The 27,706-nt window shown below is 38.8% G+C and overlaps 1 protein-coding gene and 1 long non-coding RNA gene across 10 annotated transcripts in view; both read left to right on the top strand.

The window, feature by feature from the left end:
- The window catches only part of KCND2 (potassium voltage-gated channel subfamily D member 2), a 476,195-nt gene that overhangs the window by 24,051 nt on the left and 424,438 nt on the right, over positions 1-27,706 (top strand). The window lies entirely within an intron of this gene.
- The window catches only part of LOC140608578 (uncharacterized), a 227,574-nt gene that overhangs the window by 8,398 nt on the left and 191,470 nt on the right, over positions 1-27,706 (top strand). For all 8 annotated transcript variants that reach the window (XR_012010556.1, XR_012010555.1, XR_012010557.1 and 5 more), the window contains exon 2: positions 22,035-22,153. This is a non-coding gene — a long non-coding RNA (uncharacterized lncRNA). The remainder of the gene's footprint in view (positions 1-22,034; positions 22,154-27,706) is intronic.

Genomic DNA, 27,706 nt, shown 5'->3' with positions numbered 1-27,706 from the left:
AAGGTTGGCATATATCTTGCCGGATCTGGGGTATTTATATAGAGTCATTCAGCCTCGTTTTGGTAGGGTCAGGATTTGCATTCATGTACAGCACATAAAAAGTGTAAGTGTTGTGTCTGAGGTTGACATTTTTCCCAGTTCTGGGAAGCTGTGTTTTATGCACCATTTCTTCCAAGTGAAATGTTTGAGGTCATACTTCTAATTGTGACTTTTGTCCCACAAATTTTCAGAAGGATTCCAAGTGCTGGATCTCATTAAGTTTAATTCCTAGGACCATGGAGAGAGGAAATCTCCATTTCAATTTAATCTCTAAAAGTGAATTTCCTATTTCAAATAATTCTCCTGAGAAAGACTTAGTGCTAATAATTAGTTTCATATTATCCTTCACTTTTTCAAAACCAAAACTCGAAATGTGCCTGTAGTGTGATCATACGGGAATACTAATTGTTTGTTCGAAAAAGCCTCTTTTAGCCCATAGTAAAATAGTCTGTAAGTGAATTCTTTATAGCTATTGTAATTATCTGGGTGGTGCTCATTACCTAAATTCGGAAAAACACTTTAAATGCAGTACTATACTACACATACCTACTGAGAGAAGCAGTTTTCCAATACTTGGAGAAATGAAGAATCAAACATTTGAATAGTCTTTGGATCTGTTGGCTAGGGTGAAAGAAATCAGAGCCAGACTTGGAAATGAGACATCAATAAAAGGAGCCAAGAAAGAACAATTATAATACCCAAACACTAAACCTTTCATCCAGTTTAGCAATTATTTTCTAAGAATTTTTTAAGCTTCTGGTTTTGAAGAATTGCAATTTCCATGTGATAAGGAGACGTGATTCCATTGCCGTTTCTATTAGGTGAAAGCTCTCACTTGGCATTTATATGTTCATGATGCTTCTTTTAAATCGGATTATCTTTGAATAGCTTCTCTGTGTCATTGTTATTTTTCAGAAACTCTTTTTTTAAAAAAATTTATTTATTTGAGAGTCAGAGGGCATGAGTAGGGAGAGGGGCGGAGGGAGAGAGACAGAGACAGAGACAGAGACAGAGACAGAGAGAGAGAGAATCTTCAAGCAGACTCCCTGCAGAGCACGGAGCCTGATGCAAGGCTTGATCCCAAGGCCTCGCGATCATGACCTGAGCTGAAATCGAGTCAGCCACTTAACCAGCTGAGCCAGCCAGTCACCCCAGAAGCTCTGCCTTTTAAACATTTCTACTCTTGGTTGTTTTATGAATAGCTATCATTTCCCATGAAGTTTCAAGCCTCCTGGCCTCTAACTGAAATCCTTTGGACACCTTTTGGGCATTTTAGAAGTTCTGTTGTGTAAAAGTCACTGTGAACACGTCAACTTTTCAGTTTTAGATTAAATTCATTTAATTAGATGAATACTCTTTCAAAGTGTGTTGATACATGGAAAGTCTAGTCCAGCATTGTCCCATTGAGCTTCCGTGATGATAGAATTGTTCTGTATCCGATCTGTTCAAGACAGTAACCACTAGCTACTTGTGGCTGTTGAGCACTTGTAGTATGGCCAGGGTGACCAAGAAATTTAATTTCTATTATTTAATATTAATTATCTAGAATTTAAATAGTCACATGCGGCTAGTAGCTGCCTTGTTGGATGAAGCATTGGTAGTCAATGCATTTTAACTGTGTGGCTAGTAAAGCCTGTATTTCTAAAGATGCATAATTAAAAAAAAATTAAAAAAAAAAGATGCATAATTGAAGAAGTAATTTGGACATGCACGCACGTCCTAAGAAAGGTCTCTATATGTAGATATCGCAGGTTTCTATGCGGGCTATCCTCTCCGCAAGTTAACTTCATTGCACAATTGGAACAATCGCCAAAAAGAGAACTCATTTAACTAGAACACACCCACCATGTCATTGTGCTGTGGTGGCACTGAAAATAAAAAATAATGTTTTCACCTTCAGAACAACCAGAAATATGGAATGTACCAACCCACTGACTAAAATTTTCTGGCCCTTTAATCCCTTTTCAGTTTGACTGTTTTGTGATTGATGAGTTCCTGATTTTAAATTGAATATTCAGTATGATCTGGACGATGGATGATTGAGAGCACTTCCTATCCAGCCATACGTTTCTGGTGCTTCTGCTAATAAACTCTAAAAATAAACGTTGAGAACTGATCACAAAAACAAAAAAAAAAGTTTTCTGAGACGAGGATGTTGATGTAAGCATCAGTTTTAGTTTCTGCTTTAATGAATTCAAAATAACGTATGTTATAGCGAAATAGGAAATGTGTCTCTCAAAGCCTAATCTTGGAAAAATCGCACAGAGAATTAAGATCCATTTCTATTCTGCTCGTGCAGGTTGATGATGACTGAGAGGCCTGTTAGAGAGTGTAGCTCTTCAGCTACCTGTGAGATGACCCTTGGCTCTTGATGAATCACCGATGCAAGGGAAAGAGCTGGGGAGAGATTCACTGGTCAGTGCAAGATGCACCATTTAGCCTCACTTATTGCTGACGGTTCTGCTTTGTCTTATTTTCTTAGTGATGCTTTGTACTGTAGGTAAAAGAAAAAAACAGACAAATGCCATTAAATAAATAAGTCACGGGGAGCTTGATAAGGGGTGAGCTAGTCCTAGCTATCATACTGTCAACATGCAATGTGTGTGTGTGTGTGTGAGAGAGAGAAACTTTTGCATGTGAAAATCTCTTTGATATCTGAATTTGTCACTATTTTGCTATTTAGTTAATAGTCACTCATTTTTATTTTTTTTATCAAGGAGTTATTTATTTATTCATGAGAGACACAGAGAGAGAGGCAGAGACACAAGCAGAGGGAGAAGCAGGCTCCCTGCGGGGAGCCCGATGTGGGACTCGATCCCGGGACCCCAGGATCATGCCCTGAGCCCAAGACAGGCGCTCAACCACTTGAGCCACCCAGATGCCCCTATTCACTCATTTTTATTTTTTTTTGTTTTTATTTTTTTAAAGATCTATTTATTAATTCATGAGAGACACAGAGAGAGAGGCAGAGGGAGAAGCAGGCTCATTGCAGGGAGCCTGATGTGGGACTCGATCCTGGACCCCGGGGTCACGACCTGAGCCAAAGGCAGGCCCCCAACCACTGAGCCACCCAGGCGTCCCTGTTCACTCATTCTTAAGCACCACATACGTGCGGTTTAGATTTAGATTGAGCTGTAAATAAGAGAAAAGCTGAAATTGAAATCCCTAAACAAGAGAAAAATGTCTTTATTTCTTAAATAAATGAGATCAGTATTCCAGAGCTGCTTTGGGGATTTCTTCATCAGAGACACAGGCTTCTTTTATCAACTTCCCGACCAAATCCAACACATGGCTTCTACCTTCTGATCCAGACCGCTAACTGAGCTCTAGATACAACATCTGCATTCCGGAGAGTGAGAAGAAAAAGAAAGAAAAGGGACAAGATCCTTATGCTCCGTGTCTCTGAAGAGGTTTCTTGGTAGTTTCTCCATGAAAATCTTTCTTGACGAGCCTGAATATGGCCACGCCTCCCCGTAAGGCAGCCCTTCCAGGGGTTTCTGACAGAAGAGATGAAATATTTAGGTCCCAGTAGTATTTCCTTTTGAAGATTAATGTTGAACCAGAATGGCCTTCCCGCCTTATTGTAGAAATAGACCCTTATTTGGCACGTAGCAGAACTAGCCATGATATATACGAAGCTCTGCAAATAAAAATACAGAACTGGCCAAGAATATCTGTGCTGGGTCGTAGCAAGGTTAGCATTAAGAAAGAGCCACGGAAAAAAAAAAAAAAAAAAAAGAAAGAGCCACGGTTTCTAATGGTTGGTCCTGTTGATGGGAACAACGAGGCTGGGCCCCAGTAAAAAAATCCCTGATAAAGGACAGACTCTTCTTGTAGAACATTTTTGGGAAAGACTCACTTCACTCCATTGGCTTAACTTAGAATGAAGTAATTCGTGTTAGTAGGGTATTTATTTATGCGTTAATAAATCCATCGTGCCACGTCCAGAAAAGAGGCGGGTGATAAAACTTAAAACTCACAGTGAACTCCTTGCAACAAACAGATAAAGAACTAAGTGGCGTTTCCACAAGAGTAAATCATAAATTCATATGATGTCCTTGAGTAGTGGATTTGCATTCTGATCGCTGAGTCTGCAGAAAGACTCAGAAACCCAACTAAGAGCGTTTAGATTGCTACTTAAGGGTACTGGTATGTGTTGTTTTCATTTGTTATCATCCGAAGCATATTGTTTAGCCTTAAAGTACGTAGCGAACGCAGATATTACTCAGGAAACCAAAAACACCCGTGAACATAGGCCCGGATTGCGTTACCTTTTTTGATTAGGTCATTTGTATAGTTGCTGATGAATTATAAAATATTCTCATAAATTTAACAGAGAAACTAATTGCGGTCGAGTGAAGGCCTTCGATAGCATCTGGAAGCTTGACTAAGAGCCGTTGTCCCCCCACAGACTCCCACGTTCACTAAGATTCTGACGTCCCCAGGCTCCCTCCGCAGGGAGCACAGTAGACATAGTACCTACAACCCACATTACGTGAAAATGGTTTACTTACATTTAAACTAAGGACACGTGAATGTGTAGGCCACGTTTGTATGAATATTTAACATTCCTATATTTATATTCGGACCAACATAGCTGTGAAATAGAATTTAATTTTTTTTTTTTTTTAGGAAGGTACTTCCATTAACTACCGGTGGAAGTGATAACGTGCCCCTGGAGAGCCCAGTAAGCGTCTGCACAGATGCCTCCGTTTGGCATGTTGAATTGCACATGGCAATCGGACAGTGACCTGCAGCCAACAGTAACTAGAACTTCAGTAATACTAACCGGGGAGCCAGTGCTGTTCAAGGGTTTTATATAAATTCATTTAGTCCTCGCAACAAGCTTATGATTATTATTGCAACCCTTCCCCTCTGCCGTCGTCTCTGCCATCTTTCACTTCTAGGTGAGATCATAGAAATCCCTGCTTCCGAGCAGTAAACATAAAAACGCTGCCACGGAGGCATGATCGTCCCCTCAGTGAAGCAATGGAGCAGAACTAGAATCAGGTGATGTTGAATGTTTCCTGCCACATTTGCCAAAGATCTTATTTTTTTGCGGGGGGTGGGGGGAGAGCCGCGTGGGGGGAGGGGCATTGTCATCCAAAGGCTTTAACAGGCTTCAGGGGATTTTATTATTATTTTTTGTCATTGTTATTTCTAAGCTAAGTGAAACATTAGGATCATTTCCGCCAATTTGTTAAATCCTGGAATCGCCAACTTTCTTCACAACGAGTACCATGAAAATCGCTACCGCGTTGGGTCCGGTTCCATGGCACCGCAGTTTCCTCCAAGGAATAAAAGTGTGGCCACTTGTGAAATTTTATTATTCTAATGTTATTTTTGCTGGATGTAGTATTTGAGTTTTCTCGACTTAAAAATTTTAGATTTACTTATGTTACGTGCTTAGAGATAGGTGCTTAAAGTTGCCGTTTGTGTAAGTCCAGATTCAGATAGAGAATATAAATGGGCTTTATCTCTAATCGACTTATTAATTATCAAAAACGGCAGGAACATGTGCTGCCATCCTGTCTGCACAACCACAGTGCTGAAGTAGGCGACCGGGGGACAAGTCTTTACCAAAACGCATGTTTGCTAGGATCATACGTGTGATTTCTGTGTCCCTGCATTGTGTGTTTCGTCCTTAAATAGAGCTTTAGTTTACTTGCTAGAGGTTAGAGCAACGAGCTACACAGGTGTCAGTATTCTGGTTTGTTGCTGTAAGACTCCACCTCTGGATCTTAAATATTTAAATATGTGATACGGAGAATGATTTACCCGGCTAATTCGTCCGCAATAACCAACATCACTAGTGAAGACTTCCTGAAAATTCAAACCAGTTCTCCCAACAACTCACCTTGTTACTCTATTGCCGGAATAGAATGGGTGACTTATGGCCTATACGATGCACTTTAGGCAATATTAATCAATGCACTGAGATACTATTTAAAAGGAGTCCTAAAAATGTTTTATGTGTGGCTGAAATGTCTGAATCTAGAAGGCTTTTTTTTATAAATTTATTTTTTATTGGTGTTCAATTTGCCAACATATAGAATAACACCCAGTGCTCATCCCGTCAGGTGCCCCCCTCAGTGCCCGTCACCCAGTCACCCCCACCCCCCGCCCTGAATCTAGAAGACTCTTATAAAAATGGCTTATAAAAAAAAAAATTTAAAAAATGGCTTGTTAATTTCAGTTCTATCAGAGAATGTAATGCCTTCTTGTTAGGACTCAAGCACAATACTATTTAAAAGCATATTTCTGAGCTGAGGGCTTTATCTGCGGTCTTGTCCGCAGCGCCTTTTAACCTGTAACCCGTCTCAGGACTACAGACAGGCTATCAGAATAAATTCTGCATTTGGAGAGCTCGAGTTGATCTTAGGAGTTACCTAGTCTAATGCTCTCATTTTATAGAATATGAGAGAATCGAGACGCATAAAGGTGAAGTGATCTTCACAAGGTCATGCAGCTGGGTAGAGGCAGAGACAGTAGAAATACGAACAAGATGCCAGACCCTCAGTCACCCCGTCACCCCGTTCCCATCCTTCACAGCACACCTTGTTCCCCGTGCTGCATGGCACACGATTCAAAGTGCCGTAGCTAATAAGTTTTACTTTTTTTGGCAGATACTCGTTACAAAGAAAAGACGGGAGATGGATATTACAAGTCAAAATGACTTGAAAACTGTCAAGTCAATAAAATTGGCAATAAAATTTTCATAGATTACAGCAGGGAGAGATGAGACAATTACTTGATGAAGAGAGATACCGCAGTTTTCAAGAAAGAGTAGATAATGAGGTTTATTCCCAGAGATGTACGACCAGAGTCACCTATAATCGTGAAAAACACAGTCTTACCTCTACAGATGATGAAGCAACAAAATTGGTGATCTTTTCCCGCAGAAGTAGGGAAGTGCACCCGTAAACAGAGCCATTCTTTCCTTTCTCGGAATAAGAGGTTTAAGAGGTCCACGATAAGATCCTCAAAGACTTGTCCTTGCAAACCCAGAGAAGGCCTTGCATCGCGTACGTGCTTTTTTCTTAAATGTGTGTCGCCCAAAGTCATCTTAGCATCCCGAGTAAAGTTCTGAAAAAAGAGTTTTCTTGTAGTTCTTCTCACTGTTCTGCCAAGGGCAGAGTTTTGATTTGGGCCGAATTAGCGGCATCCCTCTTGTGACCCCCCAGCATCTCTTTGGACAATTCCAAGGTCTAGAACGACTTTCGGGGATATTCACCCAGAGTCGGAGAAAACAAGATTCGTCTCCACCCACCCAAGCATCCTGAGCTGGGAGAAATCGAGAGCGCACCTTTCTACCCTCATCCCGAGCAGGGATTCACCCCCACCTTTTTCCGTGTGCTCAGTGTCGCTTTCGAAATCATACCTGCGCAGATTGAAGAACCGTAAAGGATCGATGGGACCAGGAAGGGTGCAGTGGGACCCTCTTGTTCCCTTAGGGTCGTGGGGGAGGATTCAGTATCACTAACGCCCGTAAAGCACTGCCCAAGAGCCCCGCTCCGAGTAAGCGCTCAATTACTGCTGTCGCCGATCGTGGTTGCCGCCGTACCTGTCACTGTTGAGTTAATGAGGCTTCTTCCACGGGGCACCAACAGGCGTCCTGGAACAGGGAGGCCAAGGTTACCAGCAACCGCAGTGAATCAGAACGCCCGTTTTCTCTCCCACTACCCCGTCGGCGTAACTGTGTACTGCTACTTGGGGCTCTTTCCTTCCCACCTCTGATGGGTAGTAGGATACAAGGGAAACCCATTTAATCACAGCACATAGAAGTGATAATGATCCTACCCCGTGCACCGGGAGGAGACGTTCAGTGCTTTGAAACAAATAATACAGCACATGCAGATGGTAATGACTTTGAGAAAGACGGAAAGATGGCAGGTGGAACGGTTTTCTGAAGGTAAAGGACAAACCGGATTGCACACCTGTTGTTTTATCTCGACGGGACTCCATATAGATGGGGAGCTATCCCGGTGTTTGAGAACACGGGCGGCCCTGGTCGCCCCTGAGAACTTAGAGATGTTAATTCACATGCCCTCGTCCCCTCACCCCACAGTCTGCCTCAGAAATCTAGAAGTAGGTCCCATTACTGTGTTGGTAAAAGCCCTCCAGCGCATTCTGATGTCAAAGTTAAGAACCCTAACATATGACCCGCCACCCCTGTGGCCTCCTCCTTCTCCAACGCCGGTCTTTCGGTCGCCCTTCTGTTGCACCATCTCTTCCTCCTCCCACGCCCTCTTGCTCTCTCTCTCTCTCTCCCTCTCTGTTCCTCGTCCTCTCCCTCCACGGTGACTTGGTGGCTGAAGCTAGTTATTGCCCTTATTGTTGAACTACAGACGTTGACTGATTTGACCGAAATAGTCCCCGGTGATGAAGCGAGCCCGGACAGGAGCGCACGTCTCTTGGCCTTCCTCCCAGCCTCCGTTCCGCGGCCCCGCTGGTGCTAACAGGCTGGAATGCTCTTGAAGAAACCTCCTTCTATTGTCAATATTATTGTCCTTGGAGACATTGCCTCTTTGAATATAATGGAATTTCAAAGCTTACTGATTTAATCTTTCATGCTTCAAATCCAGACACTGTGTTACATTCTAGGTGAAAGATTGCTGTTTCTTTATTATTAAAGGAGGAATTGTGTCTTCCTAGCTATAATTAGTTACATCAGCCTTCACATCAAAAGGGTAGTAATTTTCTGAACCAGAGCTTTGAAAAGTAGCAAGACAATAATTTTACAAGTGTCTTTTTCAAGAGCATGAAAATTATGAGGCTGTAGGTTCAAACTATTCAGTTGAAAATGTGTCCAAGTTAAGCCAGACATAAATTCATATTCTTTCTTTCTTTTTTTTTTTTTTTTTTTTTTTTTACCCCCATGTGGCCCTTCCTATGTCGCTATGACATTTTATCTCACCCTGGAGCCTTCATGAGGAGAGGGCTAGTGATAAGGTAAAGTCAAAAAAAAGTAGACAACCTGCAATAAAGGAAATTAAGTAGGTGACATACCTTCAATCCAGAGACAATAAGGGATTTTTTTTTCTTAGATCTTAATAAAGCTGGGATAAAACCGTTCCTGGTTGCTTTCCACTTGAGTTTCCTTTATACTTAACCATGAGCTGATTTTTCTCAAAACGCAGCTCCACTTGCATTTTCCGACTCAAAATCCTCAGTGACTTTGCAGGTCTTTGCATTCACCCCTCTGAAATATTTCCTCCCTGGATTTTTATGTTTAAACTCCACTACCCTCTCAATGGAGCCTAACGTGTCTGCCCCAGGGATAGCCCAGGTTTTCCTGACGAATGAAAGGAATTGTAGGTTCTTAGTAATAAACTTTTTTACTGCTGGCTGACTTTTGATTTTGTGAGCAGTGTTTTAAATTCCGATTTTTTTTTTTTTTTTTAATGGATCCAACCACTGCTAGCAGTTCAGTTTGTGAGACTCTTCAAGCTCACCTGGCTTTCACCTTTGGCAAGGTTCTTAACCTCCGTGAGGATAGTACTGATCTTACTACGTGGACGACGGCGCCTTGAGGGTGGAGGTGTTTGCGGATTTGTTGCAATGACGCGGGCAAAGTGGCTGGCGTAGTGGGGGCCCAGACTCATTCCTCCACCAAGAATTTTACGTCCCTTCCCTTAGTGTTGGCAATCCCGTGTTGCTTTATGGTCTGTCTTCGATGCTTCCTCCTCCATAAAACACCACTTAGACACCGCCTCACAAAATCTACGGGTCTTTTATGACCATACCTCACTCTACTCATCCACCATTTTCTTTTCTCGAACCTATCTATGATTCTTTTGTTGTTGTTAAAAAAAAATTACTGTTTTTGACAGCCATTTATTTAGTTATTATTTTGAACTCTTGATGATGCCCTGCCTATAGAAATATATTCAATAACCTTTGATGAATTTAGTCTTAAATTTTAAAAACTAAATAACAAAGTTTAGAAGACTGTACAACAAATTGAAATATTACAGAAAATTTGTCATTCTGTTATATAAACAATATTGGACATAAGTTCATTAGTGATGTTTCTTCCTACCATTGTAAAAAAAAAAAAATTGATGTTTTTGCAAAAAGTATCCCTAATTTTATGAGGTGTATTCTTCATAAACTAATAATTTCCAGATTCCTTAAAAACCTTCTCTGTAAAATTCCACGTTTGTGTGTATAAGTGTGAGTATGGGGTGGGGCCATGGGGTTTTGTGCATAGAACTTTTTCAGATGCAGACTCCTACACCTTCTGCATATTTCCTCTCTCCTTCAACCCAAATATGTTTTATTTCCAGCAACTTAAAAATATGGCAAGGCATGAAAAATCTTCAGGTACAGCTAGAGACAGGGCAAAGAAAAGAGGAGATAAATCTAGGAATAGGATAAAGCAGAGAAATAGAGAATATTTACACCACTTTTTAGATTGATGACTTAATGCTTTACCTTCCGGGACACTGTGATCATAGAGCATTCCACAAAATTAATAAAAGGAACTAGAAAGTGAAAATTGCACAAAGATTGATAAAGATATTAAACTACAAGTCATATATGAGTAGCCACTATTAAGACCGGGAAAATAGACATATGTGTGCTTACGTATGTTGGTGTATTTTTTAAAATGATCATATTTTAACATCTTAGTCCTTCCTGACAAATTGGTAATCACTCCAGTAAATAGGGAAGACCAAACTCTCACAATAAAAAGCATAAACATTCCTCCCAGGTAAGTGCACTCTGGAGAAGTTCCAGGTGATTCTCAGGCCTGGATGCCGCTCAGATATTTCTACCTCAAACTAAGATCTTATGGCTCCTAATATTTTTAGCTATCTGAAATAGGGTACACAGAAGAGAATTCTGTAAAACAAAAGTTTCAAAAATGCTTTTTTAGATGAATTGAGTTAGATTTGATCATGTTTATTTTATTTTTTTTTAAAGATTTATTTATTTACTTATTTATGATAGACATAGAGAGAGAGAGAGGCAGAGACACAGGCAGAGGGAGAAGCAGGCTCCATGCCGGGATCCTGATGTGGGACTCGATCCCGGGACTCCAGGATCGCGCCCAGGGTCAAAGGCAGGCGCTAAACCACTGAGCCACCTAGGGATCCCCTGATGTTTAACTGTTAGCTATTTAAATATGAATTGAGGACCCTCTAAAGAACATAAAAAATATGTTGTAATATATAAACCATTCTATAGAACATCGTTAGGTATATCACTAGCTGAATTTCAAAATAAGTTACATGAAACAGCACTGTTTCTATGATAGAAACTCTACAAAAATATTAATTGCCACTCTTACTGAAAGTCTCAGTCAAAGCAATCTTTATATTAATGGCTATTATTTTATCCACTGGTAAGAAATACGTTTTTTTCACAATTGCTTTATTGTATGTTTACTGCTATTAAAGTGTGCATTTCTACTATATTTGACTAAAAATTATTGTAGGGGTTTGAACATTACCTAAAGTGTGTTAATACAATTATTCTAAATCCAAGGGAATATTACTAGTTCACAAATAATATTCGGCATCAAAGTTAGTGACACGTGTTTGCATCGACCGTCCCCGGCGTTAAGCACTGTAGTGTGTCATACAAATTGTGAGCAATACCCGACCCCAACCCTAGTGAAAGATACTTATTCTTAGGCCAAATTCAACTGTACTTTAGTAAGAAAGGAAGACTATCAGACCTCAGCATCAGTCGGTCACTCTCATGTTTTGATTAAGATCAAAGTCCATCAGGGATCCCTGGGTGGCTTGGTGGTTGGGCCTCTGCCTTCAGCTCAGGGCATGACCCAGGGGTCCCGGGATCGAGTCCCGTGTCGGGCTCCCTGCATGGAGCCTGCTTCTCCCTCTGCCTGTGTCTCTGCCTCTCTCTCTCTCTCTCTATGTCTATCATGAATAAATAAATAAAATCTTATAAAAAAAAGATCAAAGTCCATCATTCATAGGTTTACACCTAAAATCCTTGCTGTGTTTAAGATGAGAAGTTTTCATGTATTGGGGCTCCTGGGTGGCTCAGTCGATTGAGCGCCGGACTCTTGATTTTGGCCCCAGTCATGATCTCAGGGGCATGACATGGAGCCAGGCGTCGGGCTTTACACTCAGCAAGGAGTCTGCTTGGGAATCCCTCTCTCCATCTTCCTTTGCTCCCACTCCCCCCTCGCTGGTGTGCACGTGCACTCTCTCTCTCTCTCTCAAAATCACATAAATAAGTCTTTTTTTTAAAAAGGAGTTTTCATATCTTATATAATATGTTTCCTTTCTAGTATTTTTTTTTTCTTTTCCTAGGGGGATTATCACCAAACATTGAATGTTTTTAGAAGATGGCATTTGGGAGTTTTTGTTGTTGTTTTGTAAGGCGGTGAAAGCACACGACTGAGGGAATAGTGATGTACCTGGGAATCCGTGCCTACCTCGTGGGCTCCCTGTAACTGGTACTAAAATAGCGTGATCTCCTGAACACAGCGCGTTCACTGTGCCATATTTGGACGTGAACCACAACCCGCAAGACTTCTGTCTCCTGAAAATGGTTCCAAGAACTGGAAATTCTGCATCTATCTTGTTTCTGAAATGAGGCAGTCTTCCCAGTAATAGAAAAAGGTCGGGCAAGTAGAGAGAACTGTTGGAACATGCCTGTGTGGTCAGATATATGTGGTATCACAGCGCGCATTACTCATGTTGCGTAATCTACCGAGGAAGCGTGCCTCGGCCATCTGAGTGGAACATATCAATGTGTAAAAATTGCAGTTACTCTTTAAAACCGAAGCAAGCTTTAATAGATGCTGCGCAAGCTTCCGAGACCAGACACCGTGAAGATTCTCTGGGCTATTTCATTAACAAATTGTATCTCTGCAGCCTGCATTTCTCTACTTATTTATTGAACAGATAATAGGAAATAACTACTTTCTTTGTGAAGTCGTAAATAATGCGGCAGAAGGATATTAAATGCACTGAGATGTGACAGGAGAGCTGAAACTTGTGAGTTTTAGAATTTTATGATGCAAGCCTTCCCCCCCCCCGCCCCTTTCCATGAGTACATGTAAAGTAAACATATATTTGAGTTGTTTATGTGGACAGTTACCACTTTAACATTGCAGCTGCTGAAAAGCAACTATCTTAAACCTAGAACTTCTTCTTGTACTTTTTCCCCTGGAATATCACTTGCTGGAGGGCTTTACTAAAGAGAGGGAGGAAAAAAGATCCTTTAGCCTTATCCATAGTCCAGCCTAAAAATGATGTAAAACCTTTTATGATTATAAAGGTGGTTTTCTGTCCGTGTTTCTCATAATCACGGTAGGGCGCCTATGAAGGTGATAGGAGGGCACCAGCTTTTCTAGTCCAACATAGCTTTATCCTGTTTACTGAAATAGTTCCAAGCGGTACCACGCCGAGATGATACATGACCATTCTTACTGCTATCAGCACGAGAGCTCTTTCTGTTTGTCTTTTCAGGGATCAGCAAGATTTACAATTATTTTCTAACAGTAAGTGGACAAAAACTCAAGTAAAGATAAAATAATAGAATCAAGGTTTCAAGGGGGCATAGGCATTGTGTTGTTGTTGGTTTTTTTTTTGTTGTTATCACAATGATCTCAAATTATATCAGTGGATAGGACTTGTTCTTTGAAGCACTGTTTTCGGTTGTTACAGGTTACTAAACATGTCTTAGATCTGATCATTCTGGTGTCCTTATCAAGAGGTCATATTTGTTTTGTTCAAAGAAGTAAGCAGTAGGAGAAAACGGCCTCGGAGGCAGGTACATCCAGAAATAATTTTGTCCTTGGCCGATTGTCAGCTGCGCGAATGGCAGGTTATGTGACTGCGAGACTCAGTTTCCTTAACTGAATAAAACAACTAAGGGTTTCTAGTTTGCAAATAAGCTTGCACACATTTGTCTCTACTCCTTTCTGAGACCTCATTAAACTGAAAGCAAACTACCAGGCGAGGAAGTGACAACAAATGAATGTTTATCGTAAGTTTTTAAGTGATAGGAAATAGGTAGATGGGGGTAAATGACTCAGTCAATTAGCGAAGAACAGTGTTTTCTATAGGGAACACCAACAGAAAGCAAGCCAGTGGGTGCTGTAGGAAACCATAAAGGCTCCACCAGTGGAAGCTACTTGATGCTTTGGAAGACGTGGGTGGAGAATGAGTTAAACATCTTCACAGGGAATGATGAGACCTCAATCCCAGTGTTGCACTCTGTGCATCCAAGCAACCACTCTTCCCTGAGCCTGGTACAAAGTAAGGTGTTTATTCCCCATGAAATTCAACCAGAAAGCCTTTGTAGAAGCAGAGGCTTTGTACAACAGAGAATAGAGGGGAAGCATTATATTAAATATGAGTGTTTCTAGAAGGTTGACACACTATTTTATATGTAGCTGGATACATCCCTAGAGGAAGAAGAGGGTAATGTGCATAAAAATAAGAGAGTTTCTATAGTGAATAGTTAAAATCTGTAGTATTCGTTTGTTTAGCTCGTACGGGGCTCTCTGTGTGCAAGGCTCTGTTGTAAGCACGTCACAGATCCTCGCTCATGGATATTCCCGGTACAGCCATGGGAGGTGGTGTTACTGATTGGTCTCCTACCTTCAACCCCCCCACCACCTCCCCTCGCCCCTTTAATCCAATCTCTGATCACTCGGTTCAATAACAACTCTCTATATACAAAAATCCAAACTTTCCTATTTTGGCCTGTAAGAAAGACTCTTCTTTCGTCTACACACCAGGCATGGGAAATTCTTTGCCACCAGCAGAATCCTCTCATGCATATTTGCCTTCACACATGCTATCCTTTCTGTTTTTCTCTCTTTAAACTCCTGAGTATTTGAAGGATTTCTATTGTTTCTTCAAATCTTATTTCAATCGTCACTTTTCCTGTTAGTCCTTTCTTGGCTTTCCCAAGAGGAACCACTGGGTGCTTCTTCCCCCCATGTTTGCGGAACACGTAGCATGTTCTTCTATTATAGCACAGGGAGACAAAGAGGGAGGGAGAAAAAGAAAGGGAGTCCCATTAACAACACACAACGTTAATTTTAGGATTAAAAGAAGGGCTTTAAAATGTGTAAATAAAGAATAAATGACTTATCAGAAACTAAGTCACCCGTGTTAAGCTAAAATTTTAAAAATTACATATCTTTTGTAATATCAACAAATAAATTTATAGAACTTGTAATTTTCAGTTAGTGGCATGGCACATATTATTTACAGTTTTTAAGGACAATGAAGAACAATTTAACTTGATTTATCCTCCATTATGTTTTTCTTTAAAAGAAACATTTTTCTTCTCCATAGATAATTAACACCTGTCAACTATTATTTGCAGAAAGCTCACATCAATTTCTGGCTTAAAACATGCAGAATGATGCAATCAGAGGATTGAGTCTGTTTCTGTGCCTTTATTTTCCACTGTCGAGTTACTAGTAAATAAAATTTCATTTAATAATGTGATTAAGGAAATGCTAATGTATATCATAAAAAGTTAAAATACGTGTTGTAGCTTATATTTTGTTGGGTTGATAAGTATCTTAGGCTCATTGTGTTCCTTCATAGCCTGTACAGGTTTTGTGGGGCTTTTTTCTCCTCTTTTTTATTTAGGTTTCTGGTAAATAGAGCATAGACTCATGGCATGTCCTCTTGTTAGCAAAACCGTGCACGTTGATAATTGTTGCTGACATGTCCATACTTCTTGATGGAAGTCTCAAAAAACTGAGTGGTATCTTAATAAGAATGCATATTTTATTTTTTATTTTTATTTTTTATTTTTTTAATTTTTTTTAAGAATGTGTATTTTAAAGATCTTTTGAAGGGTTTTATAGACAATCATTCAAATACCCCTTGTTACATAACGAAAAAAATCAGAGAAAACAATATAGATATTTTAAATATTTGCCAGATTTTTTCATTACAGTGATACGAGAGATTTCAATTATAGAGGCAATTGGGATAGAATGTGACATTTTAATTTGAGGAAGACTTGGGAATGAGCCCAAAGTTTCTAAACTGTCTCCTTTTGGTAATAGCAATGACTAATATTAATTGGGCACCTACTGTATTACAGTAACAATCCTGCATGGCCCATCTCCATCTCCTCTAAGTATTCTTAGAACACTAAGTTATAGGTAATGCTTTTACACACGATTTTTAGATGAGTAAACTGGATGCAAAATTGTCAAACACTTGCCAAGTTCATGCAGCTAAAAAGTAATTGTATAAAAGATACTCAAAAAATTGCTGAAATTCTTGACCAATTTCCCTGGGTGGTGTTCCCTGCCTGAATTGAACGAGTCAGTTCAATGATCGTTCTAGTGTAGTTTTTAAATGGATGAGCATGAAGAAACATTATCATTGTTGGAATCATAGAAAATAAAATGGATACTGATAATAGTAAGAATAATCACCACAGAATAAAGTTGAGGAAATGGATGTATGAATGGGTAGATGGACAGATGGATGAGTCTCCACAAATTATCTTAAGAGTATCAGAAAAGAGATCTTTTGTTATTATTTTTTTTTAATTTTTATTTATTTATGATAGTCACAGAGAGAGAGAGAGAGAGGCAGAGACACAGGCAGAGGGAGAAGCAGGCTCCATGCACCGGGAGCCCGACGTGGGACTCGATCCCGGGTCCCCAGGATCGCGCCCTGGGCCAAAGGCAGGCGCCAAACCGCTGTGCCACCCAGGGATCCCTATTATTATTTTTTAAGTCTGATTAGATCCTTTCCAATATTTTTCACAAATCTTAGGCCTCCGGCTCTGACAGCATATCTGGTAGAGAAGCACCTTGTGTGACACGGGGCATTAACGACATTGTGACGGCTTTTCCATTGCCAACATTTGAAAAAGGAAATTCACTTACAGTAGTTTGTTGATCCATTTGGCGCTTTATTAACCAATTCTGCATCCCTATGGCCAAAAACTGTCTACTCCTGCACTTCCACTTTTCTTGGTGAGCTCATGAAAATTTCGCTAGGAATACTCTGCAGCTGGTCCAGTAGAAAGTTGGACTGAAGGATACATAGACAGCTTATGGAATAGAAATCTAGTTTCTATTACTGCTAACCAGGAACATCATCTTAAGCAAATGAATGGAAAAAGACAGTGGTTCATGCTACTGTCCTAACATGTAGTATATATGTATATACATGTTAGGATATTATGTGTATCATATTAATATATAATATATATTTCATGTATATACGAATTTATACATGAAAATTAAATAGATAAGGGGCAGCTTGTTTCATTATGAAGGCAAAGACTTTGAGGGATGAAAAGTCTTGTTATATGTTTTCTTGTGAAAAGAAATGCTATTACTAAAAGTTTAAAAGTACATTGTAATAATATTAAATATAGAGAGCATAGCTATAGTTGGTTTACCTAGAACCACATTTTCTGTCCCTTCTGCTTTTCCTTTCAGTAGTAATTACAAGATGTGGATGGCAAAGATAGGAAGACTTCGTGAAGTGGTAGCAGCTGGATCTTTGTGGAATGCCATCGCGTGCCTGTTGGCGGCTCCTAGAATCGCTTCTAGATCTGCCCTTGCTGGTGGAAGGAGTGCTTAAGCTTTGTTGTTGTTTTTTCTTTAGAAACTCTGCTCAAGGGATCCCTGGGTGGCGCAGCAGTTTGGCGCCTGCCTTTGGCCTAGGGCGCGATCCTGGAGACCCGGGATCGAATCCCACATCAGGCTCCCGGTGCATGGAGCCTGCTTCTCCCTCTGCCTATGTCTCTGCCTCTCTCTCTCTCTCTCTCTGTGACTATCATAAATAAAAAAAAAAAAGTCTTTAAAAAAAAAAAAAAGAAACTCTGCTCAAGGGGTCTACAGGGAATTTTTTGTCAATTTAAGGAGCAGTGTCCTTCTTTGGAAACATGCAATATTTTTAGAATCCTGCGATATTATACTGTAAGACGTAAGCCAACAGTTTACACATCCCTGTCCAGGAAGCTGAATAATAAGTAATCCTGGGAATTTAAACCTCTATTTTAAGCCTCCATTAGGACGCTTTCTTTTCTTCTATATAAATACAAAAAACACAGTCTGATCTGTTCACTTCAAAAAGACCCCAATACTAGGGTTAAAAAAAATACAAGTGGAAAGAGAACTATTCAGATTGAGTGAATTTATCATTTTTAATATTACTTTTGTGAAGGCAGATTATGAATAATGTGAGACATACATGTATTTATTTTCCAAATGCATTTGTTTTGTTATTTGATTGTTTAAGGTCAAACAAATAAAGAGACAGACCATATAGACTTCTTTTTTTCTGACTCTTGGTTTAGGAGGCTAATTAGTAAAATGGGTAATTTATAGGCAATATGGAGGAATAAATGCATAATCAAATGACTACTTAGTAATCCTTCAGCATTTCATATATTTTATTCTGGTTATCCCTCAGTACCATAAAGAAGAAATTATAAATCCCATTTTATGCATAGGGAAACAGACTTTAGAGGCTTGACTGGTCATTCATCCAACTAATATGTGCCAGGGCTGGCATAAGCAGTGGATCTATAAATAACATAAAGAATGCATGAATAATTACAAATTTGTTGCCTGTATATATTACAAAGCAAACCAGTACATAAGTATAGCCAATCACCAAGATATATGTTACATGACTTGAAATTCATAAGAATCTTTACATAGAATACAAGCAAGGAAATCTACATTAGGTATAAAAAAATAATGAAATATTATAGAATGTTGACTGTGTTAAAATCACATCTGCCCATTAGCTGCATTGGAAGATTAAGTCACAGCTTTTTCTTTGCTGAAGAAAACGATCGCCACTGAGAACTTTTAATAGGACACGCATACACGTATGTACACACACGCACGGATACGAATACACATAATCTGTGGAGAATATGAAAAGCACAATTATTGAAAGATATATTGAAGTAAATCGTCAATTGACCAATTGATTAAAGCTTAGTCTCCTGTAAATTGCTTTGTGAAGGGGAAAAAAACCCATTAATATGGTTTATTTCATATCCATGCAAGCTTGAAAGAATTGCACCTTGCCCAGCGTTTCATTAGGCCTGCTGCTTCCTGCCACCCCCGCCACCACCACACATAAAAGCTTGACTCCCACTCACAAAAGAAGAGTTTGAGCAGACCCAGAATTTTCTGTAGAAATTGGTGCGTTCACAGGAAACTGTGTTTGCGTTAACAGCGATCATACTTTCATCTGACAAGTCCTGTTGGCAACATAGCATCAGACACTTCTTAGAGTCTGTAGGCATTTCAGCCTTTCCAGGTTACTTGAGGGCGACACCGCAAAACCAGAAACACTGGAAACTGGTGGTCCTTGAGTTTTCTGCAAGGACGTGGGAGATTCAGAAGCAGAATGAGACTTGAAATTGTCCAGGCCTGCAATGAATCTCAGCATCAATTCCTTTGCTAGACATAGAAAGTCACGTATTTCGTGTTGATGAAATATCTGACTTTCTGGTGCCGCTCGTCGGGAATATCCCCGAAGGCCTCACAATGTGAGGGTCCCTCTGGTTCTGTAATGTTCCCTAGATCACCAGATTGTAAACTCCACGGTCGTAAAGCCCTGCTGCAAGTGTAAGGAAAGTCACGCGGTACCATCGAGTGCCTGGTGGCTTCACCAATGAGCACTGGTTTTTGTTTTTCTTTTCTTAATACTTAACAATTTCAAATATTAGTGACTTAGTGACTAGCTTCAACTTGGGAGTAAGCAGATAACTCAAATCCAAGGATGCTATATATTTTAGAGTGCACAGATCTTTAAATTAAAGGAAAATGGAGGCAATAAACCATGGGCCTTTGGCATCTCGTAGATAGACATCTATTTTATATTGAAACAATGGCTTTTGTATGTGTGTTATATATTTTTTTACAGATACTGTACTTAATTCTAGAAGTGTTTCTAGTCGTGAAGATTTGATAATAAGATATAATTTTAATATTTTAAGCGGCAGTGACTATGTTTAGTGTAATATTTATAATTTTCTTTTCCCTTACATGTTCATATAAGTGACCTTGTTAGGTATATTATTAGGTAAAATTTAAAATTACACCTCAATGCACCTTAAAAAATTAGGTACCTTATTAGGTATTTTTGGTAAAAAACAAAATTTAAACTAAAATATTCCGAGTGAATTTACAAGTTAAATGATCTTATCAGTAAATGCCTAAAAATTATGTTTTGATAGTCATTCAAAGAATGCATGAATAAAACCTCAGCTTTCTTCCAAGATAATAATTCTTAGGTTTTATTACCCTAAGTAACTCGTAGACTTACATATATCCCACAATTTGGAAGGTAGAGCAATAGGTATATAATTCTTATCTGTTTGATGTAGTATGCAATTGGAAAACAAATGTATTTATCAATCAAAACTAATTTTTTGTTCTCCAGACTCTAAGAATTATTACATCTTAAGTTTTTCACTGCTATCAAGTGGCATTTATAACCACCAATAGCCTATCCTAATTTGTAGTTGACTGAGAAAGAGCAAATTATCGGTGAAGAGTTACAGTTAAAATAACCTCATTTAAAAAAAATAAAATAAAATAACGTCATTTTATATTGGGGTCCCTGTGACCAATGAATTTCATGATACTCTCTCCCTACTTAATGGGGAGAAAAGGATTTTCGGAACTGTAACTTAGATACTGTTGGTTGGGCTTTCATATCTAAGAAAGCTTTCTTTGACATTTTGGAAATTAGGATGGGTTCAACAAACCTGGAAAATTAAAAACAAAACAAAACAAAACAAACATAGGACTGCCAAATCAATACTAATGGGCTGAAGAAAGTCAACTAGAGAAGTCATCAGACTCCTTGATAAAGTGTCAAGAAAGTGCATTAGGATGTGACCAGACCTCAGCAGCAGGAAGACTTCCCGAGAAAGTACTCGTGGGAAGAGACCATGTGGCACTCACCCAGCCTGCGCAGACTCATCGTAGGAAGCCAGCAGACCAAGTTCCTACCACAGAATCTGCTAGTACCCTCTCCTAGACCAGTTTGGGGACAATAGCAACGCAGTGTTTTTCTAGAACTGTCCAGAATTCTGGCCCCTACTCGAACCCTGTAAGACTAGCGGCCTTTTACTTCTTCAGGCATGACACATGTGTGCTTGATGACATGAACTCTATCCAATTTTTTCTAGTCAACTACTCTCCGTAAAAGTGCTCATTTCCCTTAAGCACTTTCACTGGGCTTCCGTGAACGATACTTAACGCTTCTATCAGCTTTCTTAAATGCACAGCAACCCAGCAGATACCACACAGCCTTACTGAGATTTTTTTGTGTGTCACTTCTTCTATTCCTGCCACAGTTATAGTTGGCGAACCAGGATGTCCGGTCAGTTGGTCAGCATCAACCCTAAGAGATTCACCCATTGCCACCTGATGGAAATTGATTACAATTAAACAATTAGGTAATATTGCCAAAGTGGAGTTTTTGTAGGTGCATCAAAGTTGCACATGTTGAAACACAAAGAAGGAAAGAATTCTAAAAATGTCTAAATACATCAACAATCAGTTTATGTAGTTCCAAGGGGGAAAGGTCGGAAATGGTATTTGTTTATTCCAAAAATTTAAATACATCCTTGGCTGTAAAGTCCTAATACACTATTAAGGAAAACTAAAAGTACATCCAGCTTTAGAAGTTTAAAAGATAAAACCATGTTTTTTTTTTTTTTTTTTTTTTTTTTTTCATGTGCCTTAATGTGTCTCACAAGAGATGGAAATCCAGGTGCTTCTGGTTTCCATACCACTTTTCTTTGCACCTATTAAAATTCCAATTTTGCTTTGAGAGAAAGAAAAATGATTCCACTTCTAGGATTATTTAGCTAGCTATGTGATGCAGAGGCAATTTTCAGATTTGCATTCTTATCACTGCTTCTGTAAGCTCAATTATTTTAACAAGGTCTTTCCAATTTCCCCTAATGTTTTTCATAACTACCTCGAGCTTACGTTTAAATCAAAACTCATTTTTGAAATAACGTATTTCTCCTAGACTTTTGAAGCTTTCAACATCGTACTTGTGTGGAGTTCCTGTTTCTACATATTGAAGTTTGGTACAAAGATTTTCTTTTTCCTCCGGTGGGTTTATTAAGCTACGGCCAAGTCATTAATGTAAGTTTTAGATTTACGTTTAACAGGATATTTTGACATCATGTTGACATATTGGCTCCTTATTCCGGTTAAAACCTTAAAACGGTAAAGTTTCAGCAGTTATGCAAGATAAGTGATTTCTAGAGATCTGCTTTACAACACAGTGCCTAAAGTTAACGATATCGTCATGTACACTACAAGTTTCGTTAAGATGGTAGTTCTCATGTTGTGTTCCTAACAACAACAACAAAAAAGCCGAGGGGTAAAGCTTTCCATTTGACAAAGAAATGGTACAGTTTTTTTTTTTTAATTTATTGTACTGAATTACTATACTTGATGTTCAGTATTTTTAAAAAGCAGATTATGAGATATTAATTGCAGGTCATCTTTAAGCCATTTATATATTCAGTACTTTATTGAAAAGAAATATATCTCAAACTTCTTTAAGAATCTGTTGGGAATACTTATATCAATCTGTTTTATGCTGAATGGCAAGTGTCCTTGGAAAAGTAAAACCATCCAAACATGGCACCAAACCCTCACGGATGCATTAATCTTAAATTAGATGATTTTATGTTAGTATCTCATTGACTTTTAAGATATTTCGACTACAATGTATATGCGTCATACCTAACAATTAGCAAGTTTGTGTCCTTTCTTGTAATTACTTGCTTCTCCCAAAAATCTGTTGTGCTCTCTGAATTCAACTGGGCACAATGTGAGTTATATATCTTTTACTGAGAACATCTCACTCTAATTAAAAATACCCATGTTGGTCCTAATATGAGTTACAAGTTACAAGTTACCAAAGATTCAGAGAAAGGTTTAGTGAGACAGATTGGCTTTCATTCTTAAACTTCATCCCAGTTTGATTTGTGTGAATCTGTGATTTGGCTGAGATTACAGTACACAGCTTCAGAAATTAAATTGTCTTTGGAGATTATTGCTACTGTGCATATGTAATTAAGTGTACTCATTATTGTCTATAAAGCTGTAAAAAACCTGCAGTTTTATGGGAAGAATATAAACCCAATGATTTCCAATCAATCAGTTGCGGAGAGTTCTGAGATGTTCCAACCATTAGTTTTGTGAAAAACTTTAAGAAACACAATATTCCCGCAGTCAGCCTAGATGTATAAAGTAGTAAAAGCTACGCCATATTAATTAAACAAGCATTCATTAAGCACCTGCTGTGTGTTTGCCACCACGTACTCTAAGGTGTAAGAGAGTTATGGGATGTTAGATTTGGAGAGAACTTCAGAAAAAGTCTTGGTTCAATTTTCCTACTTTATTTTCAAGACCTAGAAAATACGAATGATTTAACTTCTCACATCTAAAATTAGCATCAGCACTCAAATTAGAACATACAAGAAAAAACACAATTAAAACGAGTGAACCTAAGAGCTCAGAGTACGTGTTGAGTTGCCTAAAGATAGGAAAGTGTAACCGTACAAATTATACAGTTATGCCATAGGAAGGAAAGTCAAGGGATGATTAAATGTAAAATCCAATCTTACTGTTATATCTAGATCACAGTCCTCATCTTTTTCAGAAATAAGATCAGTCACTTTTACTGATTCCATGTGAAAGATAATTCTCCGTTGATTAAGGTCATTCATAATGACAGAAACATATGCTGAATTAATACTTTTTTAATACTTTACATTTAATCATAACATGAGCACAGCTCCTTCATGTGTATGCAACCTACCTGTTTGCTCTAATGGTAATGCTTACTAAGCTCTTGTGGCTTTGAAAATCCCTTTGAAAGAATTCCCTGGTGATCTAAATCCATAGGTTGGGAACCAAACCAAAACCCATGAGATAGTTCTTCCTTCGGTGGCATATGCAAAATTTTTAGCACTTGAAGACTCTCTTGAAGGCCTCGTGTCACAAAGAATAAGGCAACACATTTTGTCAATTTGAACAAATAAAATGTATAGATAATGTAGCGTACCAGATTCAAAAGATGGCTTTCAACCGATTGTATTGCTCTTGGAGACGATGCCATGAACATTTATAAATAAACGGAGCATCATTAATACATCTCATAGCGATCTAGAAATTAAACAGACTAACCCTATGTCAGCGTACGGTTGACTTCAAATTTTGTAAATGCTATTTCCATTTTAATTATTTACGTGTAATTGAAGACAATTCTATGCTACCGTTATCAGTGCTCAATAGATTAGCATAGTTACCTTTCGCCTCCTATTTTTCACCCTCTCCTTCCTTATAGCATTGCTGCATGGAAGCATTAGATCATTTAGTTTTACATTCTGGTTCCCTTCCATTAGCCTCGTTATTAGAGATGATTCTAATACTTTTCTTCCTGAATGAACTCTAAGTTTGCTATTCGTTGTTTCTTTTTCTTGTTTCTTACAGGACTCTAAATATAATCTCAGGCATTCCTCCAAAATTGCCATGAAGTAACAAGGGAGTAGCTGTAGAGCTATTTTTACGTTTAAAGGATAAATTGTAGAATAGTAATACACTGTACCAAATTACACTTTCCTTAAACAAAAATTTAAACCAAAAATAGGACACAGACCTTCCATTTGCTATTCTATTCCATATATCTCATATATTACAGTAGACTTTCTTATTAACATCAGGCATAGGTTCTGGGCTTTTAAACTTCTTCATAAGGTAGATAAGCTTATCAAAATACTAGCTCTGAAACAGAAGGAAAATGGAATATAGAAGCAATTCTTTCTCACTTCTAAAGGTAGGCCACAATAAATAATACTATAGTTAATTTGCCTAAAATGTGCCATGTTTTTATATCTCCTTCCTACATTAAGATATTGAGAAAGAAAAAACATGTCCAAATCATTTTAGAAACATTTAAAAATATCCTTTAGATAACTGTATTTTATATATTTCATGAAACTAGAGATAAGATTTAATGTAATTATATCTCTATAATGTGAAGTTTTACTAGAGAAATATTTTGTTCTCCATTTGATGTAGTAGAAGAAGCCACATAATCAATAATCAATACCACACTTCATATTTCTATCTAAATATGCTAAATAGCATCATATTATGTTTTAAGCCATGAAAATTTTTTTTGGCATACAGATACGAGTTGGTTAGCATTCAAAAGGTCTTGACACCCACCAATGCCAATATGTGGAGAAGGGGGGATTTCACCACACATACAACAAGATATGCCCCAGATACCAACTGGATGTTCAGCTCGATTTTGACACTGTCCACAGGTTAAGGGTTCAGTCCTGCAAGTACTCCCCTCCCCAACTCCACCCTCCACCACAACCCCCCTCACCTTGGCCACTTTAGATTCCAGTTGCAAGTTTAGGTTGTCACCTGTGATTCTGACTGACTGTCTGGAAATCAGAGGCTTCCATGTTCCCCTCCTTAGTTTTGATTAGCTTACTAGAGAGGCTCACAGAACTTGGAGAAATATTTACTTACTAGATCATTGGTTTATTATAAAAGTACATAACTCATGAACAGAGAAGTGGAAGAAATGCAAAGGGCAAGGTCTGTGGAAAGGGCGCAGAGCATCCATCCCCTTGCCAGGCATGCCATTCCCCCCATATCTCCATGTCTTCAGCAACCTGGAAGCTCTCTGAGATCCTTCCTTTTGTTTTTGTTTTGCTTTTTTTGTTTTATGGAGGCTTCATTACAAAAAAAAAAAAAAAAAAAGATTGATTAAATCGTTGACCATTGATGATTGAGCTCAATCCTCAGCCCCTCCCTTCTTCTTCAAGGAGGTCAGGGGCAAAGAGTGGGATGGATCTGAATGTTTTAATCCTCTAATCTCATGGTCAATTCTCTTGGCATCCAGCCTCAATCCCTGGGTGCTTTCCAAAAGTTGCTTCATTAACATAGCAAAAAATAGCTTTATTATTCTCCACACTTAGGAAATTCCTAGAGTTTTGGAAGTAGTGAGCCACGAACCATGAACGAAGACCAAATATATACGAGAAATATATTTGGGTCATCTGAGTGCCCAAATATGCATTTTTCTTATAAATCACAATATCACAGCATTGAATATTGAAATACATGTATTAGTTTAGGCTATGCAAATACGGAAGTAAGAAAACCGTGTTTTAGATTCACAAAAAATATACTGAAATTAAAAATCCTTGAGTCAGTCACTCTGAGTGGTTCTGTCAGTTTGAGCTCTTTTGTCAGTTGGTACCACTGAAATGATAATAAACATTGAGTAATTTTAGAACTGAATATGTTCTGGGCACTAGAGACACTCACAGCTTGAGTAGGTGACTGACATGTAACAGTAAGAAGTGTAATCTTGAATTATATAGGGGTAAGGGGATGCCACAGAGGAAAGAGCGGTCACATCTGCAGAGGGGAATTAAGGAAACCTTCACGAAGGAAGGGTCACTTAAGTAGGGTCTGGTAGAAAGAATATGCCTGGTGTTCAAGATCGGAAAGGGTCCGAGGACTAACAGATGCAAAGCCTTTAAGTGTGAGAATTTGGTATGTCTTTGTGTTTCAGCGTGTGTGAGAAGCTTATCTTGCAGCCAGTGCAAAGCCACGTGGGCAGCAAATTAGGGAAATACCTCTTGCTCTACAAAAGGATTTTTACTTGATCCTGTCAAAGTCGGGGACTGGCTAAAGAATTTCAAGTCAAGAAGTAACAATGTGGCTGTACTTTGGAAAATTGATTGAAGTGGTTTGGAATTGAAAGCAGAAAAGCCAATTAAGAGTGTATTGTAATGGCTTAAAAGGAAGAAAATGAGAATGAAGACGTAGTCAAGTAGAAAGACAGCACCTTTAGAGAGTAGAAGCAAAGGGTAGAGTGACTGAGGGAAAATGGGAGTTGGTGGGAGGAAGGTGATCACTCTCTCTAACCTGGCTGACAGATTCAGAGTAGAACAAGACAAAGAATCCAAGGACAGCAGTTCTGTTGATGAAGAAGAGTCCATTTTTGAGTATGTTTGGAACCTACAAGGAAATGCTTCATGAATGAGTGAAGGATTATTCAGTGTGCTTGTGTTGCTGTGGTTGGAATCCATGTCCAAAGGGCAATTTTCGAGAGTATCCAATCCAGGGCACCTGGGTGGCTCAGTAGGCTAAGTGTCTGCCTTTGGATGGAGTCATAATCCCAAGGTCCTGCGATCTGGTCCCACATTGGGCTCCCTGCTCAGTGGGGAGCCTGCTTCTCCCTCTCCCTCTGCTCCTTCTCTCTCTCTCTCTCAAATAAATAAAATCTTAGAAAAGAAAAAAAAGAAAAGAAAAGAAAAGAAAAGAAAAGAAAAAAGAAAAGGACAAAGAGAGTACTCAATCCATGGTACCTTTCTAGCTTTGCATGCTATCATTTCCATTCACGTATTCATGCATTCATTAGTAAATTTATTCAAGAGATTTCAATAGATGTTTGTAGATTTTGCTAGGTTGGCACATGATGCATCATTAAAGACCACAGTCCAGACTTCCACTATTTTAATTTAGCAGGGAATACTAAGAAGTAGGCTAACAATCAGAGTATTGTGTGGGAAGCACAAATTGCATCCAAAAACCATAGCTTATTGTTTAATTTGCATTTATGTGATTATTAGGACAAACATTTAGATAATT

Source organism: Canis lupus, chromosome 18 (assembly GCF_048164855.1).
Source record: "Canis lupus baileyi chromosome 18, mCanLup2.hap1, whole genome shotgun sequence".
NCBI lineage: Eukaryota > Metazoa > Chordata > Mammalia > Carnivora > Canidae > Canis > Canis lupus.
This window is presented reverse-complemented; position numbering and strand designations above follow the sequence as displayed.